The sequence below is a fragment of the Condylostylus longicornis genome, unplaced genomic scaffold (assembly GCF_029603195.1).
Source record: "Condylostylus longicornis isolate FDR11 unplaced genomic scaffold, ASM2960319v2 ptg000180l, whole genome shotgun sequence".
NCBI classification, from domain to species: domain Eukaryota; kingdom Metazoa; phylum Arthropoda; class Insecta; order Diptera; family Dolichopodidae; genus Condylostylus; species Condylostylus longicornis.
The window spans coordinates 799719-808525 of NW_026578148.1; positions in this window are offsets into that span (position 1 = coordinate 799719).

Below are 8807 nucleotides of genomic sequence, written 5' to 3' on the forward strand. Positions count from 1 at the left end.
GTCATCTATTATCTGTCATCTGTTACCTGTCATCTGTCATCAGTCATCTGTTATCTGTCATCTGTCATCTGCCATCTGGCATCTGTCATCTGTTATCTGTCATCTGTCATCTGTCATTTTTCAACTGTCATCTGTCATCTGTCATTTATTATCTGTTATCCGTCATCTGTCATCTGTCATCTGTCATCTGTCATCTGTTATCTGTCATCTGTCATCTGTCATCTGTCATCTGCCATCTGCCATCTGCCATCTGTCATCTGTCATCTGTCATCTATTATCTGTCATCTGTTAGCTGTCATCTGTCATCAGTCATCTGTTATCTGTCATCTGTCACCTTTCAGCTGTCATCGGTCATCGGTCTTCTTTCATCTGTCATCTGTCATCTGTCATCTCTCATCTGTCATCTGTCATCTATAATCTGTTATCTGTCATCTGTCATCTGTCATCTGTCATCTGTCATTTGTCATCTTTCATCTGTCATCTGTCATCTGCCATTTCAGCTCTCATCTGTCATCTGTTATCTTTCATCTGTCATCTGTCATCTGTCATCTGTCATCTGTCATCTCTCATTTGTCATCTGTCATCTGTCATTTGTCATGTGTCAACTGTCATCTGCCATCGGTCATCTGACATCTGTAAATTGTTATCTGTCATCTGTCATCTGCCATCGACATCTGTCATCTGTCATCTGTCATCTGTCACCTGTCATCTCTCATCTGTCATCTCTCATCTGTCATCTGTCACCTGTCACCTGTCATCTATTATCTGCCATTTCTCAGATTTCACCTGTTATCTGTCATCTGTCTTTTGTCACCTGTCGTCTGTCTTCTGTCATCTGCCATCTGTCATCTGTCATCTATCATCTGTCACCTTTCAGCTGTCATCGGTCATCTGTCATCTGTCATCTGTTATCTATAATCTCTTATCTGTCATCTGTCATCTGTTATCTGTCATCTGTCATCTGTCATTTATCATCTGTCATTTGTTATCCTTCATCTGTCATCTGTCATCTGCCATTTGTCATCTGTCATCTGTCATATGTCATCTTTCAGCTGTCATCGGTCATCTGTCATCTGTTATCTGTCATCTGTCATCTGTCATTTGTCATCTGTCATCTGTCATCTGTTATCTGTCATCTGTCATCTGTCATCTGTCATTTATCATCTGTCTCATCATCCTTCATCTGTCATCTGTCATCTGCCATTTGTCATCTGTCATTTGTCATGTGTCAACTGTCATCTGCCATCTGTCATCTGTCATCTGTCATCTGTCATCTGTCATCTGTCATCTCTCATCTGTCATCTGTCACCTGTCACCTGTCATCTATTATCTGCCATTTCTCAGATTTCACCTGTTATCTGTCATCTGTCTTTTGTCACTTGTCGTCTGTCTTCTGTCATCTGCCATCTGTCATCTGTCATCTATCATCTGTCACCTTTCAGCTGTCATCGGTCATCTGTCATCTGTCATCTGTTATCTATAATCTCTTATCTGTCATCTGTCATCTGTCATCTGTTATCTGCCATCTGTCATCTGTCATTTATCATTTGTCATTTGTCATCCTTCATCTGTCATCTGTCATCTGCCATTTGTCATCTGTCATATGTCATCTTTCAGTGGTCATCGGTCATCGGTCATCTGTCATCTATAACCTGTTATCTGTCATCTGTCATCTGTCATCTTTTATCTGTCATCTGACATCTGTCATCTGTCATTTGTCATCGTTCATCTGTCATCTGTCATCTGCCATCTGTCATCTGTCAACTGTCATCTGTCATCTTTCAGCTGTCATCGGTCATCTGTCATCTGTCATCTGTTATCTTTCATCTGTCATCTGTCATCTGTCATCTCTCATCTGTCATTTGTCACATGTCATCTGTCATTTGTCATGTGTCAACTGTCACCTGCCATCGGTCATCTGACATTTGTAAATTGTTATCTGTCATCTGTCATCTGCCATCGACATCTGTCATCTGTCATCTGTCATCTGTCATCTGTCATCTCTCATCTTTCATCTGTCACCTGTCACCTATTATCTGCCATATCTCAGATTTCACCTGTTATCTGTCATCTGTCTTTTGTCACCTGTCGTCTGTCATCTGTCATCTGCCATCTGTCATCTGTCATCTATCATCTATCATCTATCATCTGTCACCTTTCAGCTGTCATCGGTCATCTGTCATCTGTCATCTGTTATCTATAATCTCTTATCTGTCATCTGTCATCTGTCATCTCTTATCTGTCATCTGTCATCTGTCATCTGTCATTTATCATCTGTCTCATCATCCTTCATCTGTCATCTGTCATCTGCCATTTGTCATCTGTCATCTGTCATATGTCATCTTTCAGCTGTCATGGGTCATCTGTCATCTGTTATCTGTCATCCGTCATTTGTCATCCTTCATCTGTCATCTGTCATCTGCCATTTGTCATCTGTCATCTGTCATATGTCATCTTTCAGCTGTCATCGGTCATCTGTCATCTGTTATCTCTCATCTGCCATCTGTCATCTGTCATCTGCCATTTGTCATCTGTCACCCATTATCTGTCATCTGTTATCTGTCATCTGCCATCTGTCATCTATAATCTATTATCTGTTATCTGTCATCTGTCATTTGTCATCTGTCATCTGTCATCTGTCATCTATCAACTGTCATATGACATCTGTCATCTGTCATCTGTCATCTGTCATCTGTCATCTGTCATCTGCCATCTGTCATCTGTACTCTGTCATCTGTCATCTGTCACCCATTATCTGTCATCTGTTTTCTGTCATCTGTCATCAGTCATCTGTTATCTGTCATCTGTCATCTGTCATCTGTCATCTGTCATCTGTCATCTGTCATCTGTCATCTGTCATCACTCACTCATTATCTGTCATCTGTCATTTGTCATCTGTCATCTGTCATCTATCAACTGTCATCTGTCATCTGTCGTCTGCCATCTGTCATCTGTCATCTGTCACCCATTATCTGTCATCTGTTTTCTGTCATCTGTCATCAGTCATCTGTTATCTGTCATCTGTCATCTGTTATCTGCCATCTGTCATCTGTCATCTATCATCTGTCATCTGTCAACTGTCATCTGTCATCTGTCATCTGTCATCTGTCATCTGTCATCTGTCTTCTGCAATCTGTCATCTGCCATCTGTCATCTATAATCTATTATCTGTTATCCGTCATCTGTCATTTGTCATCTGTCATCTGTCATCTATCAACTGTCATCTGTCATCTGTCATCTGTCATCTCTCATCTGTCATCAGCCATCTGTCATCTGTCATTTGTCACCCATTATCTGTCATCTGTTATCTGTCATCTGTCATCAGTCATCTGTTATCTGTTATCTGTCATCTGTCATCTCTCATCTGTCATCTCTCATCTGTCATCTGTCATCTATTATCTGTCATCTGTCATCTGTCATCTGTCATCTGTCATCTGTCATCTGCCATTTGTCATCTGTCATCTGTCATATGTCATCTTTCAGCTGTCATCGGTCATCTGTCATCTGTTATCTCTCATCTGTCATCTGTCATCTGCCATTTGTCATCTGTCACCCATTATCTGTCATCTGTTATCTGTCATCTGTCATTTGTCATTTATTATCTGTCATCTGTCATCTGTTATCTGCCATCTGCCATCTGTCATCTGTCATCTGTCATCTGTCATCTGTCATCTGTCATCTGTCATCTGTCATCTGTCATCTGTTATCTGCCATCTGCCATCTGTCATCTGTCATCTGTCATCTGTCATCTGTCATCTGTTATCTGTTATCTGTCATCTGTCATGTCTCATCTGTCATCTCTCATCTGTCATCTATTATCTATCATCTGTTATCTGCCATCTGCGATCTGTCATCTGTCATCTGCTATCTGTCATCTGCCATCTGTCATCTATAATCTATTATCTGTTATCCGTCATCTGTCATTTGTCATCTGTCATCTGTCATCTATCAACTGTCATCTGTCATCTGTCATCTGTCATCTGTCATCTGTCATCTGCCATCTGTCATCTGTCATTTGTCACCCATTATCTGTCATCTGTCATCAGTCATCTGTTATCTGTTATCTGTCATCTCTCATCTGTCATCTCTCATCTGTCATTTGTCATTTATTATCTGTCATCTGTCATCTGTTATCTGCCATCTGCCATCTGTCATCTGTCATCTGTCATCTGTCATCTGTCATCTGTTATGTGCCATCTGCCATCTGTCATCTGTCATCTGTCATCTGTCATTTGTCATCTGTCATCTGTTATCTGTTATCTGTCATCTGTCATCTGTCATGTCTCATCTGTCATCTATTATCTGTCATCTGTTATCTGCCATCTGTATCTGTCATCTGTCATCTGTCATCTGCTATCTGTCATATGCCATCTGTCATCTATAATCTATTATCTGTTACCCGTCATCTGTCATCTGTCATCTGTCATCTGTCATCTGTCATCTGTCATCTGTCATCTGCCATCTGTCATCTGTCATCTGTCATCTGTCATCTGTCATCTGTCATCTATTATCTGTCATCTGTTACCTGTCATCTGTCATCAGTCATCTGTTATCTGTCATCTGTAATCTGCCATCTGGCATCTGTCATCTGTTATCTGTCATCTGTCATCTGTCATTTTTCAACTGTCATCTGTCATCTGTCATTTATTATCTGTTATCCGTCATCTGTCATCTGTCATCTGTCATCTGTCATCTGTTATCTGTCATCTGTCATCTGTCATCTGTCATCTGTCATCTGTCATCTGTCATCTGCCATCTGTCATCTGTCATCTGTCATCTGTCATCTATTATCTTCTCATCTGTTATCTGTCATCTGTCATCAGTCATCTGTTATCTGTCATCTTTCATCTGTCATCTGTCATCTGCCATCTGCCATCTGCCATCTGTCATCTGTCATCTGTCATCTATTATCTGTCATCTGTTAGCTGTCATCTGTCATCAGTCATCTGTTATCTGTCATCTGTCAACTTTCAGCTGTCATCGGTCATCGGTCTTCTTTCATCTGTCATCTGTCATCTGTCATCTCTCATCTGTCATCTGTCATCTATAATCTGTTATCTGTCATCTGTCATCTGTCATCTGTCATCTGTCATCTGTCATTTGTCATCTTTCATCTGTCATCTGTCATCTGCCATTTCAGCTCTCATCTGTCATCTGTTATCTTTCATCTGTCATCTGTCATCTATCATCTGTCATCTGTCATCTGTCATCTGTCATCTCTCATTTGTCATCTGTCATCTGTCATTTGTCATGTGTCAACTGTCATCTGCCATCGGTCATCTGACATCTGTAAATTGTTATCTGTCATCTGTCATCTGCCATCGACATCTGTCATCTGTCATCTGTCATCTGTCACCTGTCATCTCTCATCTGTCATCTGTCACCTGTCACCTGCCACCTATTATCTGCCATTTCTCAGATTTCACCTGTTATCTGTCATCTGTCTTTTGTCACCTGCCGTCTGTCATCTGTTATCTGCCATCTGTCATCTGTCATCTATCATCTGTCACCTTTCAGCTGTAATCGATCATCTGTCATCTGTTATCTATAATCTCTTATCTGTCATCTGTCATCTGTTATCTGTCATCTGTCATCTGTCATTTATCATCTGTCATTTGTTATCCTTCATCTGTCATCTGTCATCTGCCATTTGTCATCTGTCATCTGTCATATGTCATCTTTCAGCTGTCATCGGTCATCTGTCATCTGTTATCTGTCATCTGTCATCTGTCATTTGTCATGTGTCAACTGTCATCTGCCATCTGTCATCTGACATCTGTAAATTGTTATCTCTCATCTGCCATCTGCCATCTGACATCTGTCATCCGTCATCTGTCATCTCTCATCTGTCACCTTTCAGCTGTCATCGGTCATCTGTCATCTGTCATCTGTTATCTATAATCTCTTATCTGTCATCTGTCATCTGTCATCTGTCATCTGTCATCTGTCATTTATCATCTGTCTCATCATCCTTCATCTGTCATCTGTCATCTGCCATTTGTCATCTGTCATTTGTCATGTGTCAACTGTCATCTGCCATCTGTCATCTGTCATCTGTCATCTGTCATCTGTCATCTGTCATCTGTCATCTCTCATCTGTCATCTGTCACCTGTCACCTGTCATCTATTATCTGCCATTTCTCAGATTTCACCTGTTATCTGTCATCTGTCTTTTGTCACCTGTCGTCTGTCATCTGTCATCTGCCATCTGTCATCTGTCATCTATCATCTGTCACCTTTCAGCTGTCATCGGTCATCTGTCATCTGTTATCTATAATCTCTTATCTGTCATCTGTCATCTGTCATCTGTTATCTGTCATCTGTCATCTGTCATTTATCATCTGTCATTTGTCATCCTTCATCTGTCATCTGTCATCTGCCATTTGTCATCTGTCATATGTCATCTTTCAGTTGTCATCGGTCATCGGTCATCTGTCATCTATAACCTGTTATCTGTCATCTGTCATCTGTCATCTTTTATCTGTCATCTGACATCTGTCATCTGTCATTTGTCATCGTTCATCTGTCATCTGTCATCTGCCATCTGTCATCTGTCAACTGTCATCTGTCATCTTTCAGCTGTCATCGGTCATCTGTCATCTGTCATCTGTTATCTTTCATCTGTCATCTGTCATCTGTCATCTCTCATCTGTCATTTGTCACATGTCATCTGTCATTTGTCATGTGTCAACTGTCACCTGCCATCGGTCATCTGACATTTGTAAATTGTTATCTGTCATCTGTCATCTGCCATCGACATCTGTCATCTGTCATCTGTCATCTGTCATCTGTCATCTGTCATCTCTCATCTTTCATCTGTCACCTGTCACCTATTATCTGCCATCTCTCAGATTTCACCTGTTATCTGTCATCTGTCTTTTGTCACCTGTCGTCTGTCATCTGTCATCTGCCATCTGTCATCTGTCATCTATCATCTATCATCTGTCACCTTTCAGCTGTCATCGGTCATCTGTCATCTGTCATCTGTTATCTATAATCTCTTATCTGTCATCTGTCATCTGTCATCTCTTATTTGTCATCTGTCATCTGTCATCTGTCATTTATCATCTGTCTCATCATCCTTCATCTGTCATCTGTCATCTGCCATTTGTCATCTGTCATCTGTCATCACTCACTCATTATCTGTCATCTGTCATTTGTCATCTGTCATCTGTCATCTGTCATCTGTCATCTGTCATCTGTCATCTGTCATCACTCACTCATTATCTGTCATCTGTCATTTGTCATCTGTCATCTGTCATCTATCAACTGTCATCTGTCATCTGTCATCTGCCATCTGTCTTCTGTCATCTGTCATCTGTACTCTGTCATCTGTCATCTGTCACCCATTATCTGTCATCTGTTTTCTGTCATCTGTCATCTGTCATCTGTTATCTATAATCTCTTATCTGTCATGGGTCATCTGTCATCTGTTATCTGTCATCCGACATTTGTCATCCTTCATCTGTCATCTGTCATCTGCCATTTGTCATCTGTCATCTGTCATATGTCATCTTTCAGCTGTCATCGGTCATCTGTCATCTGTTATCTCTCATCTGTCATCTGTCATCTGTCATCTGCCATTTGTCATCTGTCACCCATTATCTGTCATCTGTTATCTGTCATCTGCCATCTGTCATCTATAATCTATTATCTGTTATCTGTCATCTGTCATTTGTCATCTGTCATCTGTCATCTGTCATCTATCAACTGTCATATGACATCTGTCATCTGTCATCTGTCATCTGTCATCTGTCATCTGCCATCTGTTTTCTGTCATCTGTCATCTGTACTCTGTCATCTGTCATCTGTCACCCATTATCTGTCATCTGTTTTCTGTCATCTGTCATCAGTCATCTGTTATCTGTCATCTGTCACCCATTATCTGTCATCTGTTTTCTGTCATCTGTCATCAGTCATCTGTTATCTGTCATCTGTCATCTGTCATTTGTCATCTGTCATCTGTCATCTATCAACTGTCATCTGTCATCTGTCATCTGTCATCTGTCATCAGCCATCTGTCATCTGTCATTTGTCACCCATTATCTGTCATCTGTTATCTGTCATCTGTCATCAGTCATCTGTTATCTGTTATCTGTCATCTGTCATCTCTCATCTGTCATCTGTCATCTGCCATTTGTCATCTGTCACCCATTATCTGTCATCTGTTATCTGTCATCTGTCATCTGTCATTTATCATCTGTCTCATCATCCTTCATCTGTCATCTGTCATCTCCCATTTGTCATCTGTCATCTGTCATTTGTCATGTGTCAACTGTCATCTGCCATCGGTCATCTGACATCTGTAAATTGTTATCTCTCATCTGCCATCTGCCATCTGACATCTGTCATCCGTCATCTGTCATCTCTCATCTGTCACCTTTCAGCTGTCATCGGTCATCTGTCATCTGTCATCTGTTATCTATAATCTCTTATCTGTCATCTGTCATCTGTCATCTGTTATCTGTCATCTGTCATCTGTCATCTGTCATTTATCATCTGTCTCATCATCCTTCATCTGTCATCTGTCATCTCCCATTTGTCATCTGTCATTTGTCATGTGTTAACTGTCATCTGCCATCTGTCATCTGTCATCTGTCATCTGTCATCTGTCATCTGTCATCTCTCATCTGTCATCTGTCACCTGTCACCTGTCATCTATTATCTGCCATTTCTCAGATTTCACCTGTTATCTGTCATCTGTCTTTTGTCACCTGTCGTCTGTCATCTGTCATCTGCCATCTGTCATCTGTCATCTATCATCTGTCACCTTTCAGCTGTCATCGGTCATCTGTCATCTGTTATCT